Below are 11119 nucleotides of genomic sequence, written 5' to 3' on the forward strand. Positions count from 1 at the left end.
GGGGCGCTGAGTAGGCTTCTAGCCACCCAGTGGTTACTTCCACCATTGTGAGCACGTGGCGCTTCCTGTGGCGGGTCTGTGGCAGTGTGATGTAGTCGATCTGCCAGGCCTCTCTGTATCTATATTTCAGCCATTGCTCTCCATTTCGCTGGGGCTTCACCCACTTGGCATGTTTGATTGCAGCACACATGTGTGGATGATCTCTGCAACGGTGTCAGTGGTGAGCTCCACCCCTCGATCTCGAGCCCACCTGTATGTTGCATCTCTACTTTGGTGGCCCGAGGTCTTGTGGGCCCACCGGGCTATGAACAGTTCACCTTTGCGCTGCCAGTCCGAGTCCACCTGAGCCACTCTGATCTTAGCAGCTTGGTCTGCCTGCTGGTTGTGTCGATGTTCATCAGTGGCCTGACTCTTGGGTACATGGGCATCCACATGGCGCACCTTCACAACGAGGTTTTCCACACGGCTGCAATATCCTGCCACACCTCATCAGCCCAGATGGTTTTACCCTTACGTTGCCAGTTGCTCTGCTTCCATTGCTGCAGCCATTTCTACAGGGTATTCGCCACTGCCCATGAGTTGGTGTAGAGGTAGAGCCTCAGCCACTTTTCCCGTTCAGCAATATCCAAAGCAAGCTGGATGGCTTTCACCTCTGCAAACTGGCTCGATTCACCCTGTCCCTCAGCAGCTTCAGTGACCTGTCATGTGGGACTCCATACAGCAGCCTTCTATCGTCGATATTTTCCCACAATGCGACAAGACCCATCAGTGAACAGGGCATATCGCTTCTCCTCATCCGGCAGCTCGTTATATGGTGGGGCCTCCTTAGCACGTGTCACCTCCTGTTCTGGTGACATCCCGGAATCTTTGCTCTCTGGCCAGTTCGTAATCACCTCTAGTATCCCTGTGCGGCTGGGGTTCCCTATTTGAGCCTGTTGTGATATCAACGCAACCCATTTACTCCACGTGGCATCTGTTGCATGATGCATGGAGGAGGCTTTTCCTTTGAACATCCACCCCAGCACCGGCAGTTGGGGTGCCAGGAGGAGCTGTGTTTCAGTGCCGACCACATCTGAGGCAGCCTGAACTCCATGTATGCTGCCAGTATCTCCTTCTCAGTTGGTGTGTAATTAGCTTCAGAGCCTTTGTATCCCCGGCTCCAAAAGCCTAGAGGTCGGCCTCGGGTCTCCCCAGGTGCTCTCTGCCAGAGGCTCCAGGTAGGGCCATTCTCCCTGGCTGCGGTGTAGAGCATGTTCTTAACCTCCTGCCCTTCCCGGACTGGCCTGAGGGCTACTGCTTGGGCAATCTCTCGTTTAATCTGTTCAAAGGATTGTTGTTGCTCAGGGCTCCATTCAAAATTGTTCTTCTTACCGGTTACTTGGTAGAGAGGGCTCACAATCAGGGTGTAGTTCGGGATGTGCATCTTCCAGAACCCCACAGCGCCCAGGAAAGACTGAGTCTCCTTTTTAGAGGTTGGTGGGGCCATGGCTGTTATCTTGTTTATCACCTCCATTGGGATGTGGCGACGCCCATCTTGCCATTTTATTCCTAGGAATTGAATTTCCCTTGCAGGCCCCTTGACTTTCTTTTGCTTAATGGCAAAGCCGGCCTTTAGGAGGATTTAAATTATCTTCTTCCCTTTCTCCAAGACTTCCTCAGCTGTGTCCCCCCATACAATGATGTCATCAATATACTGCAGGTGTTCTGGAGCCCCACCTTTCTCCAGTGCAGTATGGACCAGTCCATGGCAAATGGTGGAGCTGTGGTTCCACCCCTGGGGCAATCGATTCCAGGTGTACTGGATGCCTCTCCAAGTAAACGCAAACTGTGGGCTGCACTCTGGCGCTATCGGAATGGAGAAGAACGCGTTAGCAATGTCAATCGTGGCGTACCACTTGGCTGCCTTCGACTCCAGTTCATACTGGAGCTCGAGCATGTCTGGCACTGCAGCACTCATTGCTGGCGTAACTTCATTCAGGCCACGGTAGCCTCCTCTCGCCATTAGGCTTTCTCACTGGCCATATAGGGCTGTTGAAGGGGGAGTGAGTTTTGCTGATCACCTTCTGGCTTTCTAGTTGACGGATCAGCTGATGGATGGGGAGCAGGGAATCTCGGTTGGTGCGGTAGTGCCGCTGGTGCACCATCCTGGTAGCAATCGGCACTCGCTGCTCCTCAACCTTAAGCCGCCCCACCACTGAGGGATCCTCTGAGAGGCCAGGTAAGGTGGACAACTGTTCAACCTCCTCCAGGGCAGCTACACCAAAAGCCCACCGGTACCCTTTTGGGTCTCTGAAGTTCCCTCTCCTGAGATAGTCTATGCCCAGGATGCACGGGGCATCTGGGCCAGTCACAGTGGGGTGCTTATGCCAGTCCTTCCCAGTCAGGCTCACTTCAGCTTCCAGTAGGGTCAGCTGTTGGGATCCCCCTGTCACTCCGGAGATGCAGATGGATTCAACCCCACTGTAGCTCGATGGCATCAGGGTGCACTGTGCGCCAGGGTCCACCAAAGCCTTATACTCTTGTGGGTCTGACGTGCCAGGCCATCGGATCCACACTGTCCAGTAAATCCAATTATCCCTTTCCTCCACCTGGCTGGAGACAGGACCCCTCTAATCCTGCTCATCATCACTCACTTCTTGTAAGAATGATTTACTGGTCCCCTCAAGAGGGTCAGACATAACGTTCACCATTCTATTCTGCCTGGGGGATTTCTGACTGGACGCTGGAGCTGCGCTCCTCTTGGAGGACTCCCCGTTTGTGGTGGTCTTCCCTTTCAGCTGCTCTACTCATGCAGCTAGGGTGGCAGTGGGCTGTCCATCCCACCTCCTCATGTTTTCTCCATGGTCGTGGAGGAAAAACCACAGGATGCCTCGTGGTGTGTACCTTCTGCTGCCTTTCTCTTGGGTGGGGAAACGTTTACTTCTAATGGCTGAGACACAGCCCGTGCAGGTGGAACGTAGGACATGTCCTCTTCCACTTTCTGGACCCTCTGAGACAGTTCCTTCACAGCTGAGACCCAGGAATGTTGAGATGAAGGGAGATGTCTCTCATATTGCCGGAGCTTGCCAACCACTCCATCCATTGTCAGAGTGTGGGTGTCTGTCCACCAGGACACTATTGCCAATGCTTTCGAGTGTGCTTCTGGTGCGCTCTTCAGGAACTTCCGCCACATCAGGTGTGTGCAAGGGGCCTGATCTGGGTCCATGGGTGACTGCTCATCATTCAGATCACCATAGATCATTTCAAACACAGCCAGTTCCCTGAGGCTCTGGATGCCCTTCTCAATGTTGGTCCATTTGCCTAGCTGACATAGGATATCATCCTTGTAGGGGTGCCTCTCCCTTACACTGAACAGGAGTCACCTCCAAAGGCTGGGGGTTTGAGCCTGTTTCCCTATCTCCCTATCAATGCCAGCATCCTTGGCCAAAGATCCCAGCTGCTTGGCCTCTCTCCCCTCCATCTCAATAGCACTGGCTCCATTGTCCCAGCATTGGAGCAGCCAGGTGCAAATCTGCTCGCCTCCCAGGCGGCCGAAATCTCTCCGCATATCTCGCAGCTCAGTCAGGGATAGAGATCGGACTATCACTGCTGGCCCTTCCTCCTGTTCCCGTGCTGGGCCTGGCTTATCCCCCTCCCCCACTTTGCGAGCTGACTTTCTGGTATATTTTGTTTTCTGTATCGGGGCGACTGACACCGGCACTGGCTGGCTCTCTGGCTCAGTCACTGTGCTGGTGGAGGCGACTGAGACTGGCTCTGCCTGTTCCCCCGGCCCAGCTGCTGTACCAGTAACTTCACTCTCAGATCCTGCAGCCCTTTCTCCCCCTTGAGGGCAGTGGGTGGTGTTAAAGAGGACACGAGAGGCATGGGCAAGTCCCCAACACATTGCAGCGATTTGTGTCTCCTGGGTTTTGCCAGCTTGGTAACACACCCTTTCTAGGCACTCCATCAGCTTTTCAGGGCTCTGCATTTGCTCAGGAGTGAAATTCCAAAGCATTGGGGTTGCCCACCGACTCAGGCCTTTGCCCATCTCTTCCCACACCCCTTGCCACTCACTATTATCTGACCTCGGGGCAGGTTTCCGGGCACTGCTGTTGTTAGAGAAGTGCCGCATGGCCAAAACCAAAATCAGGCAGACATTCAGAAAGCATTGTGCCACAATCACACTGGCCTGCAGGCTCCAAGGATAATTGAAACTCTCAAAAACCAAGAGGATCTCTTCCCCTGGCTCGCCCATAGAGGGGGTGAGACCCCTAACAAAAGCCCAGGCAGCAAACAGGTACCAGCTCATCCCCACAAAGAGTGATACAAGCACATTATAAGCAATCAGGAGCCAGTACAGCAAAAAGAGACCCTTTACACATTTTCCACCGACAACAAACATCAGCACTGGGATCATACACTGGATATAAGGAGTAATCCAGCCCCACCATGCAATCAAGTGGGCCAGCCTTGCAAACATTTTCTTATCAAATACAAATACAAACAGAAAAAAATTACACCCAACAGATTACTCTAACACACTCTGGTCAGGGTCTGTCCCTTTTTGATCCTTATTTCAACCCTCTTGTTTCCCATGTTGGTGCGCCAAAAAAGGCTGTGATGGTTTTAAGCCATGCCGGGACCAGAGACCATGTTGCCGTCGTCCCTCCCCCACCCTTGGACACAAGTAGGGCACAAACCCCGGGTTGAAATAAGAAGAAATTTAATACAACAGTGTAATAAAACAATCTGAACAACAACAATAGAGATAGTAACAACAACAAACTAATAAAAGTAAACGAGACAAAAGATATACAAAGAAATACCGCAATAGTTACAGACAGCTCACTTGCATGCTTCCCTGGACCAAAGCCACAAAGGAAAGCTTCCCGTGCTGCCAAGCCCGACCTGACATCAGCATGGTATGAATAACCCGGCTGGAGATCCCTTCCCCCTCTCTGCTGGGGTTCAGCTATCCTCGCTGAACCAGGACACTAACCTAGAACAAGAAGTCTTCTACTCAACAGATATGAATTTAATAAGTGTCTGGGAACTGCTTTAGTCCTTCCTGTACATCTGTTTGTTCTGAACTATGTTTTGTTTAATCTAAGGCCAAAATCTGCCCCCTTCAAGTCAGTGCAGTAAAGTGGAGCTAGCTTGTTAGTATTAAGATTTTTTAGAGCAAAGACCTGCTGCTGTAACTCATCTCTACAGGACCATTTACATGGCATTATAGCAATACTAAATACAAATAAGCCCAGCTTCAGAAACAGTTCCTTAGGCAATTAAATATCAATGGAAATACAAATGCAAATCAACAAAATTATATGAAACTCAAATAAAGGCTTGTAGATTAACATGTGAAACTAGTTGCCTGAAATACACCGTCAAAGAAATGCAGATATAAAAACTCTTTTAGGTTGCCTAATTCTTCCCAAGGTCCTCATCTCCTTTGCTACCTGTGGCAGTTATCCTCCTTAATACTATTGCTGGTCTGGATCATATTTTTTTCCTCCTGCTAGTGCAACTGAAGACATGATGATGTTAGATTCTGTTGACTCATGCTGTTGAAATCAAACACTGAGGAAGCAGTTGCAAAAGCTAATTTGGGGATGTCCTGGTACAGTTAGCACATGGTCAGTGAGCTAGATCATGCTGGGTTGAGCAGGTCACTCTAAAGGCAGGTCTTACCCACAACACTGGTGAATTCTCAGGAACCAGTTGAAAAAAGGCCCCATGTGAACATGTGCACATTCCCACCCTCTACACTGAACATGTAATTGCTTCTTGCACACAGATTTAGTGATGTCCTCCCCACCTCCATGCAGGTTGATGTGAACTTCTGTGCTCCCTCATCTCTGTTTACAGGTCATGTCTGAGCCGAGTCTTATCACCAGGAAATACTAGTGCTGCTGCTTTTTGGGGAAAGCAGATACTTCTCTAGCAGGTGGCCTTTTGCGGCAAATAGAATTTGCTTTCCTTGACTGAACTCCTTGTGAGCAAATCCCAGGCAGGTGATATTTGGCATGTGAGAGAGAATATTTTAGTCTCCCAAATATATTCCACTCACACACTATTTATTTCTTGTGAGAGCAGGGTTCTTAAAGAGGAAAGCTTACGTTGTGAGATGTAAGCCAAAAATATGAGCTTTTTGCCTACCATTTAGCAGTTTCTCAAATCCTGGTGTCAAGTAATAGCTATAATTAGAAAAAGGAGGGATTTGTATCTGGATCATAGCTCCCCCAAAATATATTCAGGCCAGTGTTCCAATGTAGTCTAAGACTGAATTTTTTCATTTTCTAATACAATTTGATCTGGACCCTGGGGACAGGGCTGAGAAACCATGATTAGGCAATTTTGGCCTTGCATTTGAAAAAAACTTTCTTAAAATTTGGGGAAACATTTCACTGGGATGCTGATCTAGTATTTTTCCCAATTAACTTCAAATTATAGTATGAGCAATCAATAAAACCACTTGTAAGGATGTTCTATCTACACTCTCTTTTCTCTTTTTCTCTCTCTCTGGAAGATTTATGGTGCTTTATAAAGGCAGTTTCGGAAAAAAGACAATTTCATAAATGTCATTACAAGGGTACAGAGCAGAATGTGCTTGTACCATCTTGATAAGTTTTGCTGCTATTGTCTTTATTTTATGATGTAAAATTTTACAAAAATGTAAAAAAAAAAAGCAACAAAGATCTTCTGGATGATGAAAACGTTTTTTCCTGTTGGTTTTTTTTTTCTCTCTTTGTTGTCCTATCATCCAGCAAGGACAGAGGGGCTGTAATTAGTCTTCCCTTTTGCATACCTCTGTGGAAAACAGAACATTGCTGGTAATCTCATTGTTGCCAAATTTTTATTCTTGTTTTTGCCCCTCCTACTTTTTCTCTTTGGTTGACAATTCAGATTGGAGTGTTTTCTAGGTTTCTAATTTGGGAAGCAGTGGTGCTGGCCTGGTTTCAAAAGAGAGGCAAAAAATTCCAGCCATAACCCTACTCGTACCGAGCCATGTTTCTGCATCTCTCTTTCCTAGTCTCTCTCCATAGAAATTATTTGCCAGAATGTATGGAAGAAGTTACTAATGCAGACAGGAGAGAGGAGGTGAAGCTTTTCGAGCTTGGGAAGCACAGAGAAGCTTGGGGTTTTCTTTCACTCTGAATTCTTTTGGCTTTTTGCAGCTTTTTTGGTATCTTCATGTTGGCTACCTTCTATGTGAGGCCTCAATTTCCCCTGCTGCCTTGTGGTTTTTCCATCAACTTGGGAAACTGCAACACAGGCCAGTCGCAGTGCACTCACAGAGGGTGCAAACTCTTGAGCTATGGTTCCTTTGTCAGCAAACAGGGGTGACAAAAAATTCCTGCAAGCATGGTTGATACTTCTGTATAGTGTATATAGAGCCCCCTCACGGCTGAGCCTTCCTCCGATTTTGAGAAAGGAAAAAAAAAAGCAATCCTTCTCCCCTGTTATTGTGCTACTCTTTATATGCTGTTTATGCTACACAGTCCATACTGATTCTTGCTACTTGTGTATTAACTGTGTAAGTCAAGACATATTTCTCCAAACCCCACTCCCTATTTCCAAATTATCTCTTTTCCCCTGTGAGCATGTGTTTCTTAATCAGGCGTGCTTTAGCTGCTCTGTATCATTCTGTTTTTGTCTTGAAAAAATGGTTATTTGCATTTTCTAGTTTATGCACATTTTCATTCTGCTTGTTCACTTGATTTCCATTTCCAGGGCACGACCTTATCTAGGTACAGCTGTTTGCTCTGACTTTGTGACCTATTGCCTAGGATATACAGATGGCTACTTCATTTTTAGAGTCCTCCAGCAAGCTGATATATCTAGCTAGCTGACCCAATTGTGCCTAGAGGTGACAGAGAAAGACAGTGGAAAAAAAAAAAAAAGCAAAAGGGTGGATGTGTGACAAGTTGTGAAAGACTTTTTTTTTTCCCCTTTCCAAATTCTGTATGCGGAATGCTAAGGGTTGCACTACGATTCCTGCTGAAACATGATTTTTCTCAGTACAGTCTGCTGCTTGGCATAACACTAACTATTTTTGAAACAAATTGGTACATGGTAGAAAATAGATTAAAGTTGCATTAAAAAGTAATAAATTCAGAACTAACATAATTTTAGTATTGAATAGTGAATAGTGTTTTAGTATTAAATAGAATTGAATAGGATAGATGTACAAGATAGGTTTGGCTTGAAACAGTTAGCTAAATGTACTACTAGTGCCACTCTTTCCCTCTAAGGATTATTGTGGGACTAGGAAGAATAAAGCAGCAAAATAAGGTTGTATTGTGTTCCAGAGCATGCTGGGACTGTGAGTCTTGGTTGTGCACATGAAGATTTTGTTTATGATATCCACTCCATTAAACTGAACTGAAGTGTGCCAAGCAGGTTAATTGGTAGAGATCCCAAATGGCAGGTCTTCTCTCTCATTTAGAACCATGAGAATCATTTAAAAGAAAGAAGAGCATAAAATGAGCAACACAGTCCTATTTTTTTAGCAGAAATCTGAATATTTCTTGAGGTGGATAATTAACTTTCATGTTCAACCAAAAGCAGGAAAACCATGAATATTGTAATTCATGTGGGAAAAAAGAAAAACAGCCAACCAACAAAAAACTCCAGACCAAACCCTTTTCCCTAAGCCATTATTACACTGAACATATCTGGACTTCTGTGCATTTCATGCTTTTGCAGGTGGCATCAATGAAAATAAAGACATGCACACTGCATTTTGCTCTCGTTCACCTTTCAGAGCTAGTCCAGCAAGAAGAAAGTCAGATGACTATTAATCCCTTGTATGGGCTATATACAGATGTAACAATTGCAGGTTAATTGCTTCCCCTCTCATGAATATCTGGGCAGAAAAAGAGACACAGAAAATTCCACAAAGGACAGAGTTTGGCCTGCAAATCTCTTCTTCCTGTGAGTGTTTGTGGGAAAGAAAGTATCCAACATGTTCCAGAACACAAGTTGGCAATGCAAGGATTGAAAGAGAAACAAACAAGCAGGTAAACTGAGGTGGTTTTGAAAAGAATCATTAAACACAGACAGAAACCTCACAAGGTCATCCTCATGAGGTCATTTCTGTGATGTCACGTTACAGACCTGGGGATGACTTTAAGATGTTGTGGCAGGACAAACCAGAGCTCCAGTAATCATTGTCACAGTTGTTAAAGTGTGTTGAGAGGTTGGAGCCAGGCTAAGGGCTACTCCTCCACAGTGTGAACACAGCAGCAGGCTTCTGAGGGATTCAGTTCAAACAAATAATGATGGTGTGTTTTGTTAAAAGGGAAATAAGCACTGAGTAACAACAAGATTTCCAGTGAGCCTCAGATGCAGAAAGATACCAGTTGTGCTGTCAAATTCACACTGAAAGGTTTAATCCTCCAGCTGGGGTGTGTGTGTGTGTCTCAAAGAGAATAGACTACTCAGCCGTTCAGCCCAGACTCTTTCCTAGAGCAGGTCCATCTTGAGGAGAATGCATGCTGTACTGTGAAGCCAATTATATTATTTATTTCCATTTCTCATTCTGATGTAGCTCTAGTTGATAAACTAAACATAGTTTGTCAGGTTAAAAAAAAAAACCCAACAAAACAAAATAACAACAAAAATCTTGTAGGCTGCAATTATCACTTTTTCTCTTGAATCCCTTCTGCACAGCTGCCTGCTGAGACTGATTTATAACAAACTGCACAGTCTTTCTGTTTGAGGGAAGTTGTATGACTGGGAAGGAAAAGAGGTAGAATCTCCCTGAAGTCTAGGCTTGTCTTAAAATAAACTGGAAAATAGAATTTTTGGTATCTCACCCTGCAAATACGAATTCCTTTTTATCAGGAAGTTATTTCATTCTTCACATCTTAACAGGAGCTTTAAATGAATAATTTCATTCTTGCCTTACATTGCTTAAGTTTTCTGCCTTAAGTCTGCTCCAATGCATTAAAATAGGAGGTTTCGTCTCTGTAGACTTAACCCCCCTCACTCAGGCTGAGCACTAATAAATCAGCCATGCCCACTTGCAATTCTGCATGAAGCGATCTGATCTCATCAGCTCTTATTTGACAGTTCCAAAACAAGTCAGTTTAATGCAACAGCAAAACAGGTTCAGGCTGTGCTTGGCAATTTCTCTTATCCCTCATCAGTGACAAATCCATCCCTAGGCTTCCTATTCCTGCTCTTTGCTCCTCATTCACACCTCTAGCAAGGGGCCCACTTACAGTGAATTTAATCCAACCTCTCTGCTAGGTAGTTACTGATGTATGTTTTTTGGTGTGTAAGGGGAACCTATGAAGGCCAAGAAAACTGAAGTACTTTCTATAAATTCTGTAGTGACCATCATATTCATGGTCCTGAGGCTGTTTTAAGCAACCACCATTCAGCCACTGCGTGGATCTCTACATACTTGTCTAGACAGACTTACGTAAATTTTCATCAAGCATCCAGATTATGGGAAAAGGAATACACTGGGGGTATTCCCAGATTATGGGAAAAGGAATACACAGCCCTCAGGTGCTGAAAGAAGTTTCAAAGAAACATAGCGTTATATGTGCAAAAAAGGTAGCTCAATAAGAGAAAATAGTTAAATATTTTCCTTTCTGTGTGCACTAGTGTTGCTTAGTTATTTAGTCAGTTTACTGGCCAGCTTGTACTAAAAATTAAAAGGAAATCTACAGTCGCTTATGGACCCTGAAAAAGAGCTTTATTTAACAGCCCTGTGAGCTTTTAAAATGAAGAAAGACTTGTAGAGAGAACCTGCAGACTCTTTGGAGGAGGTTTTAATGTCTGTTAATATGATCATTAATAGCTTGAGTTGCAATCAATCAGTTTCCAGAGTGCAGGTCAGAAAACATTGGTTGAAATGTCAACCTGTTAAGCAGTAAACTCAGATACATCAGTGTCCCTTGTCTAGGCAAAGATTTGAACATGTTATTGGCTATGAAACAGGTGGATTTTAGAACACTGGAGTGTCAGCATTAAATGAGAAATAGTGCAGAGTAGACAGATGTGGAGTTTCTTCTGTTTTGGGAGGCCTTCTTTGGCATCTCTGCTCCATTAGAGGGCAGAAATACTCACTTTCTTCCTGAGTATTTTAATGAACATAATGACTGACGTCTTTTTTTTTTTTTTT

Source organism: Athene cunicularia (genome assembly GCF_003259725.1).
Source record: "Athene cunicularia isolate RWA chromosome 5 unlocalized genomic scaffold, athCun1 chr5_part1, whole genome shotgun sequence".
In the NCBI taxonomy this organism is placed as follows: domain Eukaryota; kingdom Metazoa; phylum Chordata; class Aves; order Strigiformes; family Strigidae; genus Athene; species Athene cunicularia.